The sequence below is a fragment of the Electrophorus electricus genome, chromosome 3, assembly GCF_041902795.1.
Source record: "Electrophorus electricus isolate QZ-2024a chromosome 3, ASM4190279v1, whole genome shotgun sequence".
Classification (NCBI taxonomy): Eukaryota; Metazoa; Chordata; class Actinopteri; order Gymnotiformes; family Gymnotidae; genus Electrophorus; species Electrophorus electricus.
The window spans coordinates 16622129-16648409 of record NC_137499.1 but is presented as its reverse complement, the minus strand read 5'-3'; positions in this window follow the sequence as shown (position 1 = coordinate 16648409).

Here is a 26281-nt window from a genome sequence, read left to right as displayed (position 1 = left end):
GCATTATAAGAAGAATCTTTACTTTGAAACTCTGTTCTTTACCGTTTTCACACTATGAAACAGCTTTGTATTCACCTTAAACACTGTTTCAGGGCAAGACATTGTGTTTTAGACTAAAAGGGAATGCATTATAAGAAGAATCTTTACTTTGAAACACTGTTCTTTACCTTTTTCACACTATGAAACAGCTTTGTATTCACCTTAAACACTGTTTCAGGGCAAGAGATTGTGTTTTAGACTAAAAGGGAATGCATTATAAGAAGAATCTTTACTTTGAAACTCTGTTCTTTACCTTTTTCACACTATGAAACAGCTTTGTATTCACCTTAAACACTGTTTCATGGCAAGACATTGTGTTTTAGACTAAAAGGGAATGCATTATAAGAAGAATCTTTACTTTGAAACTCTGTTCTTTACCGTTTTCACACTATGAAACAGCTTTGTATTCACCTTAAACACTGTTTCAGGGCAAGACATTGTGTTTTAGACTAAAAGGGAATGCATTATAAGAAGAATCTTTACTTTGAAACTCTGTTCTTTACCTTTTTCACACTATGAAACGTCTTTGTATTCACCTTAAACACTGTTTCAGGGCAAGGGTTTGTGTTTTAGACTAAAAGGGAATGCATTATAAGAAGAATCTTTACTTTGAAACTCTGTTCTTTACCTTTTTCACACTATGAAACAGCTTTGTATTCACCTTAAACACTGTTTCAGGGCAAGACATTGTGTTTTAGACTAAAAGGGAATGCATTATAAGAAGAATCTTTACTTTGAAACTCTGTTCTTTACCTTTTTCACACTATGAAACAGCTTTGTATTCACCTTAAACACTGTTTCAGGTCAAGGGATTGTGTTTTAGACTAAAAGGGAATGCATTATAAGAAGAATCTTTACTTTGAAAGTCTGTTCTTTACCTTTTTCACACTATGAAACAGCTTTGTATTCACCTTAAACACTGTTTCAGAGCAAGAAATATTGTTTTTAACCAAACTGAACATCTTACAATATCCTTAGAAAACACATATTTCAAGTGAAAAGAGATTATACAGGGGAGAAACAAGTTGTTTCAACATGGTTCTAGTTTGACCCTTGATAGTAATTGCAACTCTGTTTTTACACCTCTAACCACAAGGAGGCAACGTTTCCACGCATTATAATTGGCTCATACATAGTTTCAGAGCAAGAAATATTGGTTTTAACCAAACTGAATAACTTACAATATCCTAAGAAAACACATATTTCAAGTGACACGAGTTTATACAGGGGTGAAACAAGTTGTTTGTTATATGACAATTTAAAGCAATTGCAACTCTGTTTCTACACCTCTAACCACAAAGAAACAGGGCTTCTATGCATTGTAATCAGCTTATACACTGTTTCAGAGCAAGACATCTTGTTTTTAACCAAATTGAATAGCTTAAACACTGTTTCAGGGCAAGAGATTGTGTTTTAGACTAAAAGGGAATGCATTATAAGAGGAATCTTTACTTTGAAACTCTGTTCTTTACCTTTTTCACACTATGAAACAGCTTTGTATTCACCTTAAACACTGTTTCAGGTCAAGGGATTGTGTTTTAGACTAAAAGGGAATGAATTATAAGAAGAATCTTTACTTTGAAACTCTGTTCTTTACCGTTTTCACACTATGAAACAGCTTTGCATTCACCTTAAACACTGTTTCAGGGCAAGAGATTGTGTTTTAGACTAAAAGGGAATGCATTATAAGAAGAATCTTTACTTTGAAACTCTGTTCTTTACCTTTTTCACACTATGAAACAGCTTTGTATTCACCTTAAACACTGTTTCAGGGCAAGACATTGTGTTTTAGACTAAAAGGGAATGCATTATAAGAAGAATCTTTACTTTGAAACTCTGTTCTTTACCTTTTTCACACTATGAAACAGCTTTGTATTCACCTTAAACACTGTTTCAGGGCAAGAGATTGTGTTTTAGACTAAAAGGGAATGCATTATAAGAAGAATCTTTACTTTGAAACTCTGTTCTTTACCTTTTTCACACTATGAAACAGCTTTGTATTCACCTTAAACACTGTTTCAGGGCAAGACATTGTGTTTTAGACTAAAAGGGAATGCATTATAAGAAGAATCTTTACTTTGAAACTCTGTTCTTTACCGTTTTCACACTATGAAACAGCTTTGTATTCACCTTAAACACTGTTTCAGGGCAAGACATTGTGTTTTAGACTAAAAGGGAATGCATTATAAGAAGAATCTTTACTTTGAAACTCTGTTCTTTACCTTTTTCACACTATGAAACGTCTTTGTATTCACCTTAAACACTGTTTCAGGGCAAGGGTTTGTGTTTTAGACTAAAAGGGAATGCATTATAAGAAGAATCTTTACTTTGAAACTCTGTTCTTTACCTTTTTCACACTATGAAACAGCTTTGTATTCACCTTAAACACTGTTTCAGGGCAAGAGATTGTGTTTTAGACTAAAAGGGAATGCATTATAAGAAGAATCTTTACTTTGAAACTCTGTTCTTTACCTTTTTCACACTATGAAACAGCTTTGTATTCACCTTAAACACTGTTTCAGGGCAAGAGATTGCGTTTTAGACTAAAAGGGAATGCATTATAAGAAGAATCTTTACTTTGAAACTCTGTTCTTTACCTTTTTCACACTATGAAACAGCTTTGTATTCACCTTAAACACTGTTTCAGGGCAAGAGATTGTGTTTTAGACTAAAAGGGAATGCATTATAAGAAGAATCTTTACTTTGAAACTCTGTTCTTTACCTTTTTCACACTATGAAACAGCTTTGTATTCCCCTTAAACACTGTTTCAGGGCAAGACATTGTGTTTTAGACTAAAAGGGAATGCATTATAAGAAGAATCTTTACTTTGAAACTCTGTTCTTTACCTTTTTCACACTATGAAACAGCTTTGTATTCACCTTAAACACTGTTTCAGGGCAAGACATTGTGTTTTAGACTAAAAGGGAATGCATTATAAGAAGAATCTTTACTTTGAAACTCTGTTCTTTACTGTTTTCACACTATGAAACAGCTTTGTATTCACCTTAAACACTGTTTCAGGGCAAGACATTGTGTTTTAGACTAAAAGGGAATGCATTATAAGAAGAATCTTTACTTTGAAACTCTGTTCTTTACCGTTTTCACACTATGAAACAGCTTTGTATTCACCTTAAACACTGTTTCAGGGCAAGACATTGTGTTTTAGACTAAAAGGGAATGCATTATAAGAAGAATCTTTACTTTGAAACTCTGTTCTTTACCTTTTTCACACTATGAAACGTCTTTGTATTCACCTTAAACACTGTTTCAGGGCAAGGGTTTGTGTTTTAGACTAAAAGGGAATGCATTATAAGAAGAATCTTTACTTTGAAACTCTGTTCTTTACCTTTTTCACACTATGAAACAGCTTTGTATTCACCTTAAACACTGTTTCAGGGCAAGAGATTGTGTTTTAGACTAAAAGGGAATGCATTATAAGAAGAATCTTTACTTTGAAACTGTTCTTTACCGTTTTCACACTATGAAACAGCTTTGAATTCACCTTAAACACTGTTTCAGGGCAAGAGATTGTGTTTTAGACTAAAAGGGAATGCATTATAAGAAGAATCTTTACTTTGAAACTCTGTTCTTTACCTTTTTCACACTATGAAACAGCTTTGTATTCACCTTAAACACTGTTTCAGGGCAAGACATTGTGTTTTAGACTAAAAGGGAATGCATTATAAGAAGAATCTTTACTTTGAAACTCTGTTCTTTACCGTTTTCACACTATGAAACAGCTTTGTATTCACCTTAAACACTGTTTCAGGGCAAGACATTGTGTTTTAGACTAAAAGGGAATGCATTATAAGAAGAATCTTTACTTTGAAACTCTGTTCTTTACCTTTTTCACACTATGAAACGTCTTTGTATTCACCTTAAACACTGTTTCAGGGCAAGGGTTTGTGTTTTAGACTAAAAGGGAATGCATTATAAGAAGAATCTTTACTTTGAAACTCTGTTCTTTACCTTTTTCACACTATGAAACAGCTTTGTATTCACCTTAAACACTGTTTCAGAGCAAGAAATATTGTTTTTAACCAAACTGAACAACTTACAATATCCTAAGAAAACACATATTTCAAGTGAAAAGAGTTTATACAGGGGAGAAACAAGTTGTTTTAACATGGTTCTAGTTTGACCCTTGAAAGTAATTGCAACTCTGTTTTTACACCTCTAACCACAAGGAGGCAACGTTTCCACGCATTATAATTGGCTCATACATAGTTTCAGAGCAAGAAATATTGGTTTTAACCAAACTGAATAACTTACAATATCCTAAGAAAACACATATTTCAAGTGACACGAGTTTATACAGGGGTGAAACAAGTTGTTTGTTATATGACAATTTAAAGCAATTGCAACTCTGTTTCTACACCTCTAACCACAAAGAAACAGGGCTTCTATGCATTGTAATCAGCTTATACACTGTTTCAGAGCAAGACATCTTGTTTTTGTCCAAATTGAATAGCTTAAACACTGTTTCAGGGCAAGAGATTGTGTTTTAGACTAAAAGGGAATGCATTATAAGAAGAATCTTTACTTTGAAACTCTGTTCTTTACCTTTTTCACACTATGAAACAGCTTTGTATTCACCTTAAACACTGTTTCAGGGCAAGAGATTGTGTTTTAGACTAAAAGGGAATGCATTATAAGAAGAATCTTTACTTTGAAACTCTGTTCTTTACCTTTTTCACACTATGAAACAGCTTTGTATTCACCTTAAACACTGTTTCAGGGCAAGAGATTGTGTTTTAGACTAAAAGGGAATGCATTATAAGAAGAATCTTTACTTTGAAACTCTGTTCTTTACCTTTTTCACACTATGAAACAGCTTTGTATTCACCTTAAACACTGTTTCAGGTCAAGGGATTGTGTTTTAGACTAAAAGGGAATGCATTATAAGAAGAATCTTTACTTTGAAACTCTGTTCTTTACCTTTTTCACACTATGAAACAGCTTTGTATTCACCTTAAACACTGTTTCAGGGCAAGAGATTGTGTTTTAGACTAAAAGGGAATGCATTATAAGAAGAATCTTTACTTTGAAACTCTGTTCTTTACCGTTTTCACACTATGAAACAGCTTTGTATTCACCTTAAACACTGTTTCAGGGCAAGACATTGTGTTTTAGACTAAAAGGGAATGCATTATAAGAAGAATCTTTACTTTGAAACTCTGTTCTTTACCTTTTTCACACTATGAAACAGCTTTGTATTCACCTTAAACACTGTTTCAGGGCAAGAGATTGTGTTTTAGACTAAAAGGGAATGCATTATAAGAAGAATCTTTACTTTGAAACTCTGTTCTTTACCTTTTTCACACTATGAAACAGCTTTGTATTCACCTTAAACTGTTTCAGGGCAAGAGATTGTGTTTTAGACTAAAAGGGAATGCATTATAAGAAGAATCTTTACTTTGAAACTCTGTTCTTTACCTTTTTCACACTATGAAACAGCTTTGTATTCACCTTAAACACTGTTTCAGGGCAAGACATTGTGTTTTAGACTAAAAGGGAATGCATTATAAGAAGAATCTTTACTTTGAAACTCTGTTCTTTACCTTTTTCACACTATGAAACAGCTATTCACACTATTCACCTTAAACACTGTTTCAGAGCAAGAAATATTGTTTTTAACCAAACTGAACAACTTACAACATCCTAAGAAAACACATATTTCAAGTGAAAAGAGTTTATACAGGGGAGAAACAAGTTGTTTCAACATGGTTCTAGTTTGACCCTTGAAAGTAATTGCAACTCTGTTTTTACACCTCTAACCACAAGGAGGCAACGTTTCCACGCATTATAATTGGCTCATACATAGTTTCAGAGCAAGAAATATTGGTTTTAACCAAACTGAATAACTTACAATATCCTAAGAAAACACATATTTCAAGTGACACGAGTTTATACAGGGGTGAAACAAGTTGTTTGTTATATGACAATTTAAAGCAATTGCAACTCTGTTTCTACACCTCTAACCACAAAGAAACAGGGCTTCTATGCATTGTAATCAGCTTATACACTGTTTCAGAGCAAGACATCTTGTTTTTAACCAAATTGAATAGCTTAAACACTGTTTCAGGGCAAGAGATTGTGTTTTAGACTAAAAGGGAATGCATTATAAGAAGAATCTTTACTTTGAAACTCTGTTCTTTACCTTTTTAACACTATGAAACAGCTTTGTATTCACCTTAAACACTGTTTCAGAGCAAGAAATATTGTTTTTAACCAAACTGAACAACTTACAATATCCTAAGAAAACACATATTTCAAGTGAAAAGAGTTTATACAGGGGAGAAACAAGTTGTTTTAACATGGTTCTAGTTTGACCCTTGAAAGTAATTGCAACTCTGTTTTTACACCTCTAACCACAAGGAGGAAACGTTTCCACGCATTATAATTGGCTCATACATAGTTTCAGAGCAAGAAATATTGGTTTTAACCAAACTGAATAACTTACAATATCCTAAGAAAACACATATTTCAAGTGACACGAGTTTATACAGGGGTGAAACAAGTTGTTTGTTATATGACAATTTAAAGCAATTGCAACTCTGTTTCTACACCTCTAACCACAAAGAAACAGGGCTTCTATGCATTGTAATCAGCTTATACACTGTTTCAGAGCAAGACATCCTGTTTTTAACCAAATTGAATAGCTTAAACACTGTTTCAGGGCAAGAGATTGTGTTTTAGACTAAAAGGGAATGCATTATAAGAAGAATCTTTACTTTGAAACTCTGTTCTTTACCTTTTTAACACTATGAAACAGCTTTGTATTCACCTTAAACACTGTTTCAGAGCAAGAAATATTGTTTTTAACCAAACTGAACAACTTACAATATCCTAAGAAAACACATATTTCAAGTGAAAAGAGTTTATACAGGGGAGAAACAAGTTGTTTTAACATGGTTCTAGTTTGACCCTTGAAAGTAATTGCAACTCTGTTTTTACACCTCTAACCACAAGGAGGCAACGTTTCCACGCATTATAATTGGCTCATACATAGTTTCAGAGCAAGAAATATTGGTTTTAACCAAACTGAATAACTTACAATATCCTAAGAAAACACATATTTCAAGTGACACGAGTTTATACAGGGGTGAAACAAGTTGTTTGTTATATGACAATTTAAAGCAATTGCAACTCTGTTTCTACACCTCTAACCACAAAGAAACAGGGCTTCTATGCATTGTAATCAGCTTATACACTGTTTCAGAGCAAGACATCTTGTTTTTAACCAAATTGAATAGCTTAAACACTTTTTCAGGGCAAGAGATTGTGTTTTAGACTAAAAGGGAATGCATTATAAGAAGAATCTTTACTTTGAAACTCTGTTCTTTACCTTTTTCACACTATGAAACAGCTTTGTATTCACCTTAAACACTGTTTCAGGGCAAGACATTGTGTTTTAGACTAAAAGGGAATGCATTATAAGAAGAATCTTTACTTTGAAACTCTGTTCTTTACCTTTTTCACACTATGAAACAGCTTTGTATTCACCTTAAACACTGTTTCAGGGTAAGAGATTGTGTTTTAGACTAAAAGGGAATGCATTATAAGAAGAATCTTTACTTTGAAACTCTGTTCTTTACCTTTTTCACACTATGAAACAGCTTTGTATTCACCTTAAACACTGTTTCAGGGCAAGAGATTGTGTTTTAGACTAAAAGGGAATGCATTATAAGAAGAATCTTTACTTTGAAACTCTGTTCTTTACCTTTTTCACACTATGAAACAGCTTTGTATTCACCTTAAACACTGTTTCAGGGCAAGACATTGTGTTTTAGACTAAAAGGGAATGCATTATAAGAAGAATCTTTACTTTGAAACTCTGTTCTTTACCTTTTTCACACTATGAAACAGCTTTGTATTCACCTTAAACACTGTTTCAGGGCAAGACATTGTGTTTTAGACTAAAAGGGAATGCATTATAAGAAGAATCTTTACTTTGAAACTCTGTTCTTTACCTTTTTCACACTATGAAACAGCTTTGTATTCACCTTAAACACTGTTTCAGGTCAAGGGATTGTGTTTTAGACTAAAAGGGAATGCATTATAAGAAGAATCTTTACTTTGAAACTCTGTTCTTTACCTTTTTCACACTATGAAACAGCTTTGTATTCACCTTAAACACTGTTTCAGGGCAAGACATTGTGTTTTAGACTAAAAGGGAATGCATTATAAGAAGAATCTTTACTTTGAAACTCTGTTCTTTACCTTTTTCACACTATGAAACAGCTTTGTATTCACCTTAAACACTGTTTCAGGGCAAGAGATTGTGTTTTAGACTAAAAGGGAATGCATTATAAGAAGAATCTTTACTTTGAAACTCTGTTCTTTACCTTTTTCACACTATGAAACAGCTTTGTATTCACCTTAAACACTGTTTCAGGGCAAGAGATTGTGTTTTAGACTAAAAGGGAATGCATTATAAGAAGAATCTTTACTTTGAAACTCTGTTCTTTACCTTTTTCACACTATGAAACAGCTTTGTATTCACCTTAAACACTGTTTCAGGGCAAGACATTGTGTTTTAGACTAAAAGGGAATGCATTATAAGAAGAATCTTTACTTTGAAACTCTGTTCTTTACCTTTTTCACACTATGAAACAGCTATTCACACTATTCACCTTAAACACTGTTTCAGAGCAAGAAATATTGTTTTTAACCAAACTGAACAACTTACAACATCCTAAGAAAACACATATTTCAAGTGAAAAGAGTTTATACAGGGGAGAAACAAGTTGTTTCAACATGGTTCTAGTTTGACCCTTGAAAGTAATTGCAACTCTGTTTTTACACCTCTAACCACAAGGAGGCAACGTTTCCACGCATTATAATTGGCTCATACATAGTTTCAGAGCAAGAAATATTGGTTTTAACCAAACTGAATAACTTACAATATCCTAAGAAAACACATATTTCAAGTGACACGAGTTTATACAGGGGTGAAACAAGTTGTTTGTTATATGACAATTTAAAGCAATTGCAACTCTGTTTCTACACCTCTAACCACAAAGAAACAGGGCTTCTATGCATTGTAATCAGCTTATACACTGTTTCAGAGCAAGACATCTTGTTTTTAACCAAATTGAATAGCTTAAACACTGTTTCAGGGCAAGAGATTGTGTTTTAGACTAAAAGGGAATGCATTATAAGAAGAATCTTTACTTTGAAACTCTGTTCTTTACCTTTTTAACACTATGAAACAGCTTTGTATTCACCTTAAACACTGTTTCAGAGCAAGAAATATTGTTTTTAACCAAACTGAACAACTTACAATATCCTAAGAAAACACATATTTCAAGTGAAAAGAGTTTATACAGGGGAGAAACAAGTTGTTTTAACATGGTTCTAGTTTGACCCTTGAAAGTAATTGCAACTCTGTTTTTACACCTCTAACCACAAGGAGGAAACGTTTCCACGCATTATAATTGGCTCATACATAGTTTCAGAGCAAGAAATATTGGTTTTAACCAAACTGAATAACTTACAATATCCTAAGAAAACACATATTTCAAGTGACACGAGTTTATACAGGGGTGAAACAAGTTGTTTGTTATATGACAATTTAAAGCAATTGCAACTCTGTTTCTACACCTCTAACCACAAAGAAACAGGGCTTCTATGCATTGTAATCAGCTTATACACTGTTTCAGAGCAAGACATCCTGTTTTTAACCAAATTGAATAGCTTAAACACTGTTTCAGGGCAAGAGATTGTGTTTTAGACTAAAAGGGAATGCATTATAAGAAGAATCTTTACTTTGAAACTCTGTTCTTTACCTTTTTAACACTATGAAACAGCTTTGTATTCACCTTAAACACTGTTTCAGAGCAAGAAATATTGTTTTTAACCAAACTGAACAACTTACAATATCCTAAGAAAACACATATTTCAAGTGAAAAGAGTTTATACAGGGGAGAAACAAGTTGTTTTAACATGGTTCTAGTTTGACCCTTGAAAGTAATTGCAACTCTGTTTTTACACCTCTAACCACAAGGAGGCAACGTTTCCACGCATTATAATTGGCTCATACATAGTTTCAGAGCAAGAAATATTGGTTTTAACCAAACTGAATAACTTACAATATCCTAAGAAAACACATATTTCAAGTGACACGAGTTTATACAGGGGTGAAACAAGTTGTTTGTTATATGACAATTTAAAGCAATTGCAACTCTGTTTCTACACCTCTAACCACAAAGAAACAGGGCTTCTATGCATTGTAATCAGCTTATACACTGTTTCAGAGCAAGACATCTTGTTTTTAACCAAATTGAATAGCTTAAACACTTTTTCAGGGCAAGAGATTGTGTTTTAGACTAAAAGGGAATGCATTATAAGAAGAATCTTTACTTTGAAACTCTGTTCTTTACCTTTTTCACACTATGAAACAGCTTTGTATTCACCTTAAACACTGTTTCAGGGCAAGACATTGTGTTTTAGACTAAAAGGGAATGCATTATAAGAAGAATCTTTACTTTGAAACTCTGTTCTTTACCTTTTTCACACTATGAAACAGCTTTGTATTCACCTTAAACACTGTTTCAGGGTAAGAGATTGTGTTTTAGACTAAAAGGGAATGCATTATAAGAAGAATCTTTACTTTGAAACTCTGTTCTTTACCTTTTTCACACTATGAAACAGCTTTGTATTCACCTTAAACACTGTTTCAGGGCAAGAGATTGTGTTTTAGACTAAAAGGGAATGCATTATAAGAAGAATCTTTACTTTGAAACTCTGTTCTTTACCTTTTTCACACTATGAAACAGCTTTGTATTCACCTTAAACACTGTTTCAGGGCAAGACATTGTGTTTTAGACTAAAAGGGAATGCATTATAAGAAGAATCTTTACTTTGAAACTCTGTTCTTTACCTTTTTCACACTATGAAACAGCTTTGTATTCACCTTAAACACTGTTTCAGGGCAAGACATTGTGTTTTAGACTAAAAGGGAATGCATTATAAGAAGAATCTTTACTTTGAAACTCTGTTCTTTACCTTTTTCACACTATGAAACAGCTTTGTATTCACCTTAAACACTGTTTCAGGTCAAGGGATTGTGTTTTAGACTAAAAGGGAATGCATTATAAGAAGAATCTTTACTTTGAAACTCTGTTCTTTACCTTTTTCACACTATGAAACAGCTTTGTATTCACCTTAAACACTGTTTCAGGGCAAGACATTGTGTTTTAGACTAAAAGGGAATGCATTATAAGAAGAATCTTTACTTTGAAACTCTGTTCTTTACCTTTTTCACACTATGAAACAGCTTTGTATTCACCTTAAACACTGTTTCAGGGCAAGAGATTGTGTTTTAGACTAAAAGGGAATGCATTATAAGAAGAATCTTTACTTTGAAACTCTGTTCTTTACCTTTTTCACACTATGAAACAGCTTTGTATTCACCTTAAACACTGTTTCAGGGCAAGAGATTGTGTTTTAGACTAAAAGGGAATGCATTATAAGAAGAATCTTTACTTTGAAACTCTGTTCTTTACCTTTTTCACACTATGAAACAGCTTTGTATTCACCTTAAACACTGTTTCAGGGCAAGACATTGTGTTTTAGACTAAAAGGGAATGCATTATAAGAAGAATCTTTACTTTGAAACTCTGTTCTTTACCTTTTTCACACTATGAAACAGCTATTCACACTATTCACCTTAAACACTGTTTCAGAGCAAGAAATATTGTTTTTAACCAAACTGAACAACTTACAACATCCTAAGAAAACACATATTTCAAGTGAAAAGAGTTTATACAGGGGAGAAACAAGTTGTTTCAACATGGTTCTAGTTTGACCCTTGAAAGTAATTGCAACTCTGTTTTTACACCTCTAACCACAAGGAGGCAACGTTTCCACGCATTATAATTGGCTCATACATAGTTTCAGAGCAAGAAATATTGGTTTTAACCAAACTGAATAACTTACAATATCCTAAGAAAACACATATTTCAAGTGACACGAGTTTATACAGGGGTGAAACAAGTTGTTTGTTATATGACAATTTAAAGCAATTGCAACTCTGTTTCTACACCTCTAACCACAAAGAAACAGGGCTTCTATGCATTGTAATCAGCTTATACACTGTTTCAGAGCAAGACATCTTGTTTTTAACCAAATTGAATAGCTTAAACACTGTTTCAGGGCAAGAGATTGTGTTTTAGACTAAAAGGGAATGCATTATAAGAAGAATCTTTACTTTGAAACTCTGTTCTTTACCTTTTTCACACTATGAAACAGCTTTGTATTCACCTTAAACACTGTTTCAGGGCAAGAGATTGTGTTTTAGACTAAAAGGGAATGCATTATAAGAAGAATCTTTACTTTGAAACTCTGTTCTTTACCTTTTTCACACTATGAAACAGCTTTGTATTCACCTTAAACACTGTTTCAGGGCAAGAGATTGTGTTTTAGACTAAAAGGGAATGCATTATAAGAAGAATCTTTACTTTGAAACTCTGTTCTTTACCTTTTTCACACTATGAAACAGCTTTGTATTCACCTTAAACACTGTTTCAGGGCAAGAGATTGTGTTTTAGACTAAAAGGGAATGCATTATAAGAAGAATCTTTACTTTGAAACTCTGTTCTTTACCTTTTTCACACTATGAAACAGCTTTGTATTCACCTTAAACACTGTTTCAGGGCAAGAGATTGTGTTTTAGACTAAAAGGGAATGCATTATAAGAAGAATCTTTACTTTGAAACTCTGTTCTTTACCTTTTTCACACTATGAAACAGCTTTGTATTCACCTTAAACACTGTTTCAGGGCAAGACATTGTGTTTTAGACTAAAAGGGAATGCATTATAAGAAGAATCTTTACTTTGAAACTCTGTTCTTTACCGTTTTCACACTATGAAACAGCTTTGTATTCACCTTAAACACTGTTTCAGGGCAAGACATTGTGTTTTAGACTAAAAGGGAATGCATTATAAGAAGAATCTTTACTTTGAAACTCTGTTCTTTACCTTTTTCACACTATGAAACAGCTTTGTATTCACCTTAAACACTGTTTCAGGGCAAGACATTGTGTTTTAGACTAAAAGGGAATGCATTATAAGAAGAATCTTTACTTTGAAACTCTGTTCTTTACCTTTTTCACACTATGAAACAGCTTTGTATTCACCTTAAACACTGTTTCAGGGCAAGACATTGTGTTTTAGACTAAAAGGGAATGCATTATAAGAAGAATCTTTACTTTGAAACTCTGTTCTTTACCTTTTTCACACTATGAAACAGCTTTGTATTCACCTTAAACACTGTTTCAGGTCAAGGGATTGTGTTTTAGACTAAAAGGGAATGCATTATAAGAAGAATCTTTACTTTGAAACTCTGTTCTTTACCTTTTTCACACTATGAAACAGCTTTGTATTCACCTTAAACACTGTTTCAGGGCAAGACATTGTGTTTTAGACTAAAAGGGAATGCATTATAAGAAGAATCTTTACTTTGAAACTCTGTTCTTTACCTTTTTCACACTATGAAACAGCTTTGTATTCACCTTAAACACTGTTTCAGGGCAAGAGATTGTGTTTTAGACTAAAAGGGAATGCATTATAAGAAGAATCTTTACTTTGAAACTCTGTTCTTTACCTTTTTCACACTATGAAACAGCTTTGTATTCACCTTAAACACTGTTTCAGGGCAAGAGATTGTGTTTTAGACTAAAAGGGAATGCATTATAAGAAGAATCTTTACTTTGAAACTCTGTTCTTTACCTTTTTCACACTATGAAACAGCTTTGTATTCACCTTAAACACTGTTTCAGGGCAAGACATTGTGTTTTAGACTAAAAGGGAATGCATTATAAGAAGAATCTTTACTTTGAAACTCTGTTCTTTACCTTTTTCACACTATGAAACAGCTATTCACACTATTCACCTTAAACACTGTTTCAGAGCAAGAAATATTGTTTTTAACCAAACTGAACAACTTACAACATCCTAAGAAAACACATATTTCAAGTGAAAAGAGTTTATACAGGGGAGAAACAAGTTGTTTCAACATGGTTCTAGTTTGACCCTTGAAAGTAATTGCAACTCTGTTTTTACACCTCTAACCACAAGGAGGCAACGTTTCCACGCATTATAATTGGCTCATACATAGTTTCAGAGCAAGAAATATTGGTTTTAACCAAACTGAATAACTTACAATATCCTAAGAAAACACATATTTCAAGTGACACGAGTTTATACAGGGGTGAAACAAGTTGTTTGTTATATGACAATTTAAAGCAATTGCAACTCTGTTTCTACACCTCTAACCACAAAGAAACAGGGCTTCTATGCATTGTAATCAGCTTATACACTGTTTCAGAGCAAGACATCTTGTTTTTAACCAAATTGAATAGCTTAAACACTGTTTCAGGGCAAGAGATTGTGTTTTAGACTAAAAGGGAATGCATTATAAGAAGAATCTTTACTTTGAAACTCTGTTCTTTACCTTTTTCACACTATGAAACAGCTTTGTATTCACCTTAAACACTGTTTCAGGGCAAGAGATTGTGTTTTAGACTAAAAGGGAATGCATTATAAGAAGAATCTTTACTTTGAAACTCTGTTCTTTACCTTTTTCACACTATGAAACAGCTTTGTATTCACCTTAAACACTGTTTCAGGGCAAGAGATTGTGTTTTAGACTAAAAGGGAATGCATTATAAGAAGAATCTTTACTTTGAAACTCTGTTCTTTACCTTTTTCACACTATGAAACAGCTTTGTATTCACCTTAAACACTGTTTCAGGGCAAGAGATTGTGTTTTAGACTAAAAGGGAATGCATTATAAGAAGAATCTTTACTTTGAAACTCTGTTCTTTACCTTTTTCACACTATGAAACAGCTTTGTATTCACCTTAAACACTGTTTCAGGGCAAGAGATTGTGTTTTAGACTAAAAGGGAATGCATTATAAGAAGAATCTTTACTTTGAAACTCTGTTCTTTACCTTTTTCACACTATGAAACAGCTTTGTATTCACCTTAAACACTGTTTCAGGGCAAGACATTGTGTTTTAGACTAAAAGGGAATGCATTATAAGAAGAATCTTTACTTTGAAACTCTGTTCTTTACCGTTTTCACACTATGAAACAGCTTTGTATTCACCTTAAACACTGTTTCAGGGCAAGACATTGTGTTTTAGACTAAAAGGGAATGCATTATAAGAAGAATCTTTACTTTGAAACTCTGTTCTTTACCTTTTTCACACTATGAAACAGCTTTGTATTCACCTTAAACACTGTTTCAGGTCAAGGGATTGTGTTTTAGACTAAAAGGGAATGCATTATAAGAAGAATCTTTACTTTGAAACTCTGTTCTTTACCTTTTTCACACTATGAAACAGCTTTGTATTCACCTTAAACACTGTTTCAGGTCAAGGGATTGTGTTTTAGACTAAAAGGGAATGCATTATAAGAAGAATCTTTACTTTGAAACTCTGTTCTTTACCTTTTTCACACTATGAAACAGCTTTGTATTCACCTTAAACACTGTTTCAGAGCAAGAAATATTGTTTTTAACCAAACTGAACAACTTACAATATCCTTAGAAAACACATATTTCAAGTGAAAAGAGTTTATACAGGGGAGAAACAAGTTGTTTCAACATGGTTCTAGTTTGACCCTTGAAAGTAATTGCAACTCTGTTTTTACACCTCTAACCACAAGGAGGCAACGTTTCCACGCATTATAATTGGCTCATACATAGTTTCAGAGCAAGAAATATTGGTTTTAACCAAACTGAATAACTTACAATATCCTAAGAAAACACATATTTCAAGTGACACGAGTTTATACAGGGGTGAAACAAGTTGTTTGTTATATGACAATTTAAAGCAATTGCAACTCTGTTTCTACACCTCTAACCACAAAGAAACAGGGCTTCTATGCATTGTAATCAGCTTATACACTGTTTCAGAGCAAGACATCCTGTTTTTAACCAAATTGAATAGCTTAAACACTGTTTCAGGGCAAGAGATTGTGTTTTAGACTAAAAGGGAATGCATTATAAGAAGAATCTTTACTTTGAAACTCTGTTCTTTACCTTTTTAACACTATGAAACAGCTTTGTATTCACCTTAAACACTGTTTCAGAGCAAGAAATATTGTTTTTAACCAAACTGAACAACTTACAATATCCTAAGAAAACACATATTTCAAGTGAAAAGAGTTTATACAGGGGAGAAACAAGTTGTTTTAACATGGTTCTAGTTTGACCCTTGAAAGTAATTGCAACTCTGTTTTTACACCTCTAACCACAAGGAGGCAACGTTTCCACGCATTATAATTGGCTCATACATAGTTTCAGAGCAAGAAATATTGGTTTTAACCAAACTGAATAACTTACAATATCCTAAGAAAACACATATTTCAAGTGACACGAGTTTATACAGGGGTGAAACAAGTTGTTTGTTATATGACAATTTAAAGCAATTGCAACTCTGTTTCTACACCTCTAACCACAAAGAAACAGGGCTTCTATGCATTGTAATCAGCTTATACACTGTTTCAGAGCAAGACATCTTGTTTTTAACCAAATTGAATAGCTTAAACACTTTTTCAGGGCAAGAGATTGTGTTTTAGACTAAAAGGGAATGCATTATAAGAAGAATCTTTACTTTGAAACTCTGTTCTTTACCTTTTTCACACTATGAAACAGCTTTGTATTCACCTTAAACACTGTTTCAGGGCAAGACATTGTGTTTTAGACTAAAAGGGAATGCATTATAAGAAGAATCTTTACTTTGAAACTCTGTTCTTTACCTTTTTCACACTATGAAACAGCTTTGTATTCACCTTAAACACTGTTTCAGGGTAAGAGATTGTGTTTTAGACTAAAAGGGAATGCATTATAAGAAGAATCTTTACTTTGAAACTCTGTTCTTTACCTTTTTCACACTATGAAACAGCTTTGTATTCACCTTAAACACTGTTTCAGGGCAAGAGATTGTGTTTTAGACTAAAAGGGAATGCATTATAAGAAGAATCTTTACTTTGAAACTCTGTTCTTTACCTTTTTCACACTATGAAACAGCTTTGTATTCACCTTAAACACTGTTTCAGGGCAAGACATTGTGTTTTAGACTAAAAGGGAATGCATTATAAGAAGAATCTTTACTTTGAAACTCTGTTCTTTACCTTTTTCACACTATGAAACAGCTTTGTATTCACCTTAAACACTGTTTCAGGGCAAGACATTGTGTTTTAGACTAAAAGGGAATGCATTATAAGAAGAATCTTTACTTTGAAACTCTGTTCTTTACCTTTTTCACACTATGAAACAGCTTTGTATTCACCTTAAACACTGTTTCAGGTCAAGGGATTGTGTTTTAGACTAAAAGGGAATGCATTATAAGAAGAATCTTTACTTTGAAACTCTGTTCTTTACCTTTTTCACACTATGAAACAGCTTTGTATTCACCTTAAACACTGTTTCAGGGCAAGACATTGTGTTTTAGACTAAAAGGGAATGCATTATAAGAAGAATCTTTACTTTGAAACTCTGTTCTTTACCTTTTTCACACTATGAAACAGCTTTGTATTCACCTTAAACACTGTTTCAGGGCAAGAGATTGTGTTTTAGACTAAAAGGGAATGCATTATAAGAAGAATCTTTACTTTGAAACTCTGTTCTTTACCTTTTTCACACTATGAAACAGCTTTGTATTCACCTTAAACACTGTTTCAGGGCAAGAGATTGTGTTTTAGACTAAAAGGGAATGCATTATAAGAAGAATCTTTACTTTGAAACTCTGTTCTTTACCTTTTTCACACTATGAAACAGCTTTGTATTCACCTTAAACACTGTTTCAGGGCAAGACATTGTGTTTTAGACTAAAAGGGAATGCATTATAAGAAGAATCTTTACTTTGAAACTCTGTTCTTTACCTTTTTCACACTATGAAACAGCTATTCACACTATTCACCTTAAACACTGTTTCAGAGCAAGAAATATTGTTTTTAACCAAACTGAACAACTTACAACATCCTAAGAAAACACATATTTCAAGTGAAAAGAGTTTATACAGGGGAGAAACAAGTTGTTTCAACATGGTTCTAGTTTGACCCTTGAAAGTAATTGCAACTCTGTTTTTACACCTCTAACCACAAGGAGGCAACGTTTCCACGCATTATAATTGGCTCATACATAGTTTCAGAGCAAGAAATATTGGTTTTAACCAAACTGAATAACTTACAATATCCTAAGAAAACACATATTTCAAGTGACACGAGTTTATACAGGGGTGAAACAAGTTGTTTGTTATATGACAATTTAAAGCAATTGCAACTCTGTTTCTACACCTCTAACCACAAAGAAACAGGGCTTCTATGCATTGTAATCAGCTTATACACTGTTTCAGAGCAAGACATCTTGTTTTTAACCAAATTGAATAGCTTAAACACTGTTTCAGGGCAAGAGATTGTGTTTTAGACTAAAAGGGAATGCATTATAAGAAGAATCTTTACTTTGAAACTCTGTTCTTTACCTTTTTCACACTATGAAACAGCTTTGTATTCACCTTAAACACTGTTTCAGGGCAAGAGATTGTGTTTTAGACTAAAAGGGAATGCATTATAAGAAGAATCTTTACTTTGAAACTCTGTTCTTTACCTTTTTCACACTATGAAACAGCTTTGTATTCACCTTAAACACTGTTTCAGGGCAAGAGATTGTGTTTTAGACTAAAAGGGAATGCATTATAAGAAGAATCTTTACTTTGAAACTCTGTTCTTTACCTTTTTCACACTATGAAACAGCTTTGTATTCACCTTAAACACTGTTTCAGGGCAAGAGATTGTGTTTTAGACTAAAAGGGAATGCATTATAAGAAGAATCTTTACTTTGAAACTCTGTTCTTTACCTTTTTCACACTATGAAACAGCTTTGTATTCACCTTAAACACTGTTTCAGGGCAAGAGATTGTGTTTTAGACTAAAAGGGAATGCATTATAAGAAGAATCTTTACTTTGAAACTCTGTTCTTTACCTTTTTCACACTATGAAACAGCTTTGTATTCACCTTAAACACTGTTTCAGGGCAAGACATTGTGTTTTAGACTAAAAGGGAATGCATTATAAGAAGAATCTTTACTTTGAAACTCTGTTCTTTACCGTTTTCACACTATGAAACAGCTTTGTATTCACCTTAAACACTGTTTCAGGGCAAGACATTGTGTTTTAGACTAAAAGGGAATGCATTATAAGAAGAATCTTTACTTTGAAACTCTGTTCTTTACCTTTTTCACACTATGAAACAGCTTTGTATTCACCTTAAACACTGTTTCAGGTCAAGGGATTGTGTTTTAGACTAAAAGGGAATGCATTATAAGAAGAATCTTTACTTTGAAACTCTGTTCTTTACCTTTTTCACACTATGAAACAGCTTTGTATTCACCTTAAACACTGTTTCAGGTCAAGGGATTGTGTTTTAGACTAAAAGGGAATGCATTATAAGAAGAATCTTTACTTTGAAACTCTGTTCTTTACCTTTTTCACACTATGAAACAGCTTTGTATTCACCTTAAACACTGTTTCAGAGCAAGAAATATTGTTTTTAACCAAACTGAACAACTTACAATATCCTTAGAAAACACATATTTCAAGTGAAAAGAGTTTATACAGGGGAGAAACAAGTTGTTTCAACATGGTTCTAGTTTGACCCTTGAAAGTAATTGCAACTCTGTTTTTACACCTCTAACCACAAGGAGGCAACGTTTCCACGCATTATAATTGGCTCATACATAGTTTCAGAGCAAGAAATATTGGTTTTAACCAAACTGAATAACTTACAATATCCTAAGAAAACACATATTTCAAGTGACACGAGTTTATACAGGGGTGAAACAAGTTGTTTGTTATATGACAATTTAAAGCAATTGCAACTCTGTTTCTACACCTCTAACCACAAAGAAACAGGGCTTCTATGCATTGTAATCAGCTTATACACTGTTTCAGAGCAAGACATCTTGTTTTTAACCAAATTGAATAGCTTAAACACTGTTTCAGGGCAAGAGATTGTGTTTTAGACTAAAAGGGAATGCATTATAAGAAGAATCTTTACTTTGAAACTCTGTTCTTTACCTTTTTCACACTATGAAACAGCTTTGTATTCACCTTAAACACTGTTTCAGGGCAAGAGATTGTGTTTTAGACTAAAAGGGAATGCATTATAAGAAGAATCTTTACTTTGAAACTCTGTTCTTTACCTTTTTCACACTATGAAACAGCTTTGTATTCACCTTAAACACTGTTTCAGGGCAAGAGATTGTGTTTTAGACTAAAAGGGAATGCATTATAAGAAGAATCTTTACTTTGAAACTCTGTTCTTTACCTTTTTCACACTATGAAACAGCTTTGTATTCACCTTAAACACTGTTTCAGGGCAAGAGATTGTGTTTTAGACTAAAAGGGAATGCATTATAAGAAGAATCTTTACTTTGAAACTCTGTTCTTTACCTTTTTCACACTATGAAACAGCTTTGTATTCACCTTAAACACTGTTTCAGGGCAAGAGATTGTGTTTTAGACTAAAAGGGAATGCATTATAAGAAGAATCTTTACTTTGAAACTCTGTTCTTTACCTTTTTCACACTATGAAACAGCTTTGTATTCACCTTAAACACTGTTTCAGGGCAAGACATTGTGTTTTAGACTAAAAGGGAATGCATTATAAGAAGAATCTTTACTTTGAAACTCTGTTCTTTACCGTTTTCACACTATGAAACAGCTTTGTATTCACCTTAAACACTGTTTCAGGGCAAGACATTGTGTTTTAGACTAAAAGGGAATGCATTATAAGAAGAATCTTTACTTTGAAACTCTGTTCTTTACCTTTTTCACACTATGAAACAGCTTTGTATTCACCTTAAACACTGTTTCAGGTCAAGGGATTGTGTTTTAGACTAAAAGGGAATGCATTATAAGAAGAATCTTTACTTTGAAACTCTGTTCTTTACCTTTTTCACACTATGAAACAGCTTTGTATTCACCTTAAACACTGTTTCAGAGCAAGAAATATTGTTTTTAACCAAACTGAACAACTTACAATATCCTTAGAAAACACATATTTCAAGTGAAAAGAGTTTATACAGGGGAGAAACAAGTTGTTTCAACATGGTTCTAGTTTGACCCTTGAAAGTAATTGCAACTCTGTTTTTACACCTCTAACCACAAGGAGGCAACGTTTCCACGCATTATAATTGGCTCATACATAGTTTCAGAGCAAGAAATATTGGTTTTAACCAAACTGAATAACTTACAATATCCTAAGAAAACACATATTTCAAGTGACACGAGTTTATACAGGGGTGAAACAAGTTGTTTGTTATATGACAATTTAAAGCAATTGCAACTCTGTTTCTACACCTCTAACCACAAAGAAACAGGGCTTCTATGCATTGTAATCAGCTTATACACTGTTTCAGAGCAAGACATCTTGTTTTTAACCAAATTGAATAGCTTAAACACTGTTTCAGGGCAAGAGATTGTGTTTTAGACTAAAAGGGAATGCATTATAAGAAGAATCTTTACTTTGAAACTCTGTTCTTTACCTTTTTCACACTATGAAACAGCTTTGTATTCACCTTAAACACTGTTTCAGGGCAAGAGATTGTGTTTTAGACTAAAAGGGAATGCATTATAAGAAGAATCTTTACTTTGAAACTCTGTTCTTTACCTTTTTCACACTATGAAACAGCTTTGTATTCACCTTAAACACTGTTTCAGGGCAAGACATTGTGTTTTAGACTAAAAGGGAATGCATTATAAGAAGAATCTTTACTTTGAAACTCTGTTCTTTACCTTTTTCACACTATGAAACAGCTTTGTATTCACCTTAAACACTGTTTCAGGGCAAGAGATTGTGTTTTAGACTAAAAGGGAATGCATTATAAGAAGAATCTTTACTTTGAAACTCTGTTCTTTACCTTTTTCACACTATGAAACAGCTATTCACACTATTCACCTTAAACACTGTTTCAGAGCAAGAAATATTGTTTTTAACCAAACTGAACAACTTACAACATCCTAAGAAAACACATATTTCAAGTGAAAAGAGTTTATACAGGGGAGAAACAAGTTGTTTCAACATGGTTCTAGTTTGACCCTTGAAAGTAATTGCAACTCTGTTTTTACACCTCTAACCACAAGGAGGCAACGTTTCCACGCATTATAATTGGCTCATACATAGTTTCAGAGCAAGAAATATTGGTTTTAACCAAACTGAATAACTTACAATATCCTAAGAAAACACATATTTCAAGTGACACGAGTTTATACAGGGGTGAAACAAGTTGTTTGTTATATGACAATTTAAAGCAATTGCAACTCTGTTTCTACACCTCTAACCACAAAGAAACAGGGCTTCTATGCATTGTAATCAGCTTATACACTGTTTCAGAGCAAGACATCTTGTTTTTAACCAAATTGAATAGCTTAAACACTGTTTCAGGGCAAGAGATTGTGTTTTAGACTAAAAGGGAATGCATTATAAGAAGAATCTTTACTTTGAAACTCTGTTCTTTACCTTTTTAACACTATGAAACAGCTTTGTATTCACCTTAAACACTGTTTCAGAGCAAGAAATATTGTTTTTAACCAAACTGAACAACTTACAATATCCTAAGAAAACACATATTTCAAGTGAAAAGAGTTTATACAGGGGAGAAACAAGTTGTTTTAACATGGTTCTAGTTTGACCCTTGAAAGTAATTGCAACTCTGTTTTTACACCTCTAACCACAAGGAGGAAACGTTTCCACGCATTATAATTGGCTCATACATAGTTTCAGAGCAAGAAATATTGGTTTTAACCAAACTGAATAACTTACAATATCCTAAGAAAACACATATTTCAAGTGACACGAGTTTATACAGGGGTGAAACAAGTTGTTTGTTATATGACAATTTAAAGCAATTGCAACTCTGTTTCTACACCTCTAACCACAAAGAAACAGGGCTTCTATGCATTGTAATCAGCTTATACACTGTTTCAGAGCAAGACATCCTGTTTTTAACCAAATTGAATAGCTTAAACACTGTTTCAGGGCAAGAGATTGTGTTTTAGACTAAAAGGGAATGCATTATAAGAAGAATCTTTACTTTGAAACTCTGTTCTTTACCTTTTTAACACTATGAAACAGCTTTGTATTCACCTTAAACACTGTTTCAGAGCAAGAAATATTGTTTTTAACCAAACTGAACAACTTACAATATCCTAAGAAAACACATATTTCAAGTGAAAAGAGTTTATACAGGGGAGAAACAAGTTGTTTTAACATGGTTCTAGTTTGACCCTTGAAAGTAATTGCAACTCTGTTTTTACACCTCTAACCACAAGGAGGCAACGTTTCCACGCATTATAATTGGCTCATACATAGTTTCAGAGCAAGAAATATTGGTTTTAACCAAACTGAATAACTTACAATATCCTAAGAAAACACATATTTCAAGTGACACGAGTTTATACAGGGGTGAAACAAGTTGTTTGTTATATGACAATTTAAAGCAATTGCAACTCTGTTTCTACACCTCTAACCACAAAGAAACAGGGCTTCTATGCATTGTAATCAGCTTATACACTGTTTCAGAGCAAGACATCTTGTTTTTAACCAAATTGAATAGCTTAAACACTTTTTCAGGGCAAGAGATTGTGTTTTAGACTAAAAGGGAATGCATTATAAGAAGAATCTTTACTTTGAAACTCTGTTCTTTACCTTTTTCACACTATGAAACAGCTTTGTATTCACCTTAAACACTGTTTCAGGGCAAGACATTGTGTTTTAGACTAAAAGGGAATGCATTATAAGAAGAATCTTTACTTTGAAACTCTGTTCTTTACCTTTTTCACACTATGAAACAGCTTTGTATTCACCTTAAACACTGTTTCAGGGTAAGAGATTGTGTTTTAGACTAAAAGGGAATGCATTATAAGAAGAATCTTTACTTTGAAACTCTGTTCTTTACCTTTTTCACACTATGAAACAGCTTTGTATTCACCTTAAACACTGTTTCAGGGCAAGAGATTGTGTTTTAGACTAAAAGGGAATGCATTATAAGAAGAATCTTTACTTTGAAACTCTGTTCTTTACCTTTTTCACACTATGAAACAGCTTTGTATTCACCTTAAACACTGTTTCAGGGCAAGACATTGTGTTTTAGACTAAAAGGGAATGCATTATAAGAAGAATCTTTACTTTGAAACTCTGTTCTTTACCTTTTTCACACTATGAAACAGCTTTGTATTCACCTTAAACACTGTTTCAGGGCAAGACATTGTGTTTTAGACTAAAAGGGAATGCATTATAAGAAGAATCTTTACTTTGAAACTCTGTTCTTTACCTTTTTCACACTATGAAACAGCTTTGTATTCACCTTAAACACTGTTTCAGGTCAAGGGATTGTGTTTTAGACTAAAAGGGAATGCATTATAAGAAGAATCTTTACTTTGAAACTCTGTTCTTTACCTTTTTCACACTATGAAACAGCTTTGTATTCACCTTAAACACTGTTTCAGGGCAAGACATTGTGTTTTAGACTAAAAGGGAATGCATTATAAGAAGAATCTTTACTTTGAAACTCTGTTCTTTACCTTTTTCACACTATGAAACAGCTTTGTATTCACCTTAAACACTGTTTCAGGGCAAGAGATTGTGTTTTAGACTAAAAGGGAATGCATTATAAGAAGAATCTTTACTTTGAAACTCTGTTCTTTACCTTTTTCACACTATGAAACAGCTTTGTATTCACCTTAAACACTGTTTCAGGGCAAGAGATTGTGTTTTAGACTAAAAGGGAATGCATTATAAGAAGAATCTTTACTTTGAAACTCTGTTCTTTACCTTTTTCACACTATGAAACAGCTTTGTATTCACCTTAAACACTGTTTCAGGGCAAGACATTGTGTTTTAGACTAAAAGGGAATGCATTATAAGAAGAATCTTTACTTTGAAACTCTGTTCTTTACCTTTTTCACACTATGAAACAGCTATTCACACTATTCACCTTAAACACTGTTTCAGAGCAAGAAATATTGTTTTTAACCAAACTGAACAACTTACAACATCCTAAGAAAACACATATTTCAAGTGAAAAGAGTTTATACAGGGGAGAAACAAGTTGTTTCAACATGGTTCTAGTTTGACCCTTGAAAGTAATTGCAACTCTGTTTTTACACCTCTAACCACAAGGAGGCAACGTTTCCACGCATTATAATTGGCTCATACATAGTTTCAGAGCAAGAAATATTGGTTTTAACCAAACTGAATAACTTACAATATCCTAAGAAAACACATATTTCAAGTGACACGAGTTTATACAGGGGTGAAACAAGTTGTTTGTTATATGACAATTTAAAGCAATTGCAACTCTGTTTCTACACCTCTAACCACAAAGAAACAGGGCTTCTATGCATTGTAATCAGCTTATACACTGTTTCAGAGCAAGACATCTTGTTTTTAACCAAATTGAATAGCTTAAACACTGTTTCAGGGCAAGAGATTGTGTTTTAGACTAAAAGGGAATGCATTATAAGAAGAATCTTTACTTTGAAACTCTGTTCTTTACCTTTTTCACACTATGAAACAGCTTTGTATTCACCTTAAACACTGTTTCAGGGCAAGAGATTGTGTTTTAGACTAAAAGGGAATGCATTATAAGAAGAATCTTTACTTTGAAACTCTGTTCTTTACCTTTTTCACACTATGAAACAGCTTTGTATTCACCTTAAACACTGTTTCAGGGCAAGAGATTGTGTTTTAGACTAAAAGGGAATGCATTATAAGAAGAATCTTTACTTTGAAACTCTGTTCTTTACCTTTTTCACACTATGAAACAGCTTTGTATTCACCTTAAACACTGTTTCAGGGCAAGAGATTGTGTTTTAGACTAAAAGGGAATGCATTATAAGAAGAATCTTTACTTTGAAACTCTGTTCTTTACCTTTTTCACACTATGAAACAGCTTTGTATTCACCTTAAACACTGTTTCAGGGCAAGAGATTGTGTTTTAGACTAAAAGGGAATGCATTATAAGAAGAATCTTTACTTTGAAACTCTGTTCTTTACCTTTTTCACACTATGAAACAGCTTTGTATTCACCTTAAACACTGTTTCAGGGCAAGACATTGTGTTTTAGACTAAAAGGGAATGCATTATAAGAAGAATCTTTACTTTGAAACTCTGTTCTTTACCGTTTTCACACTATGAAACAGCTTTGTATTCACCTTAAACACTGTTT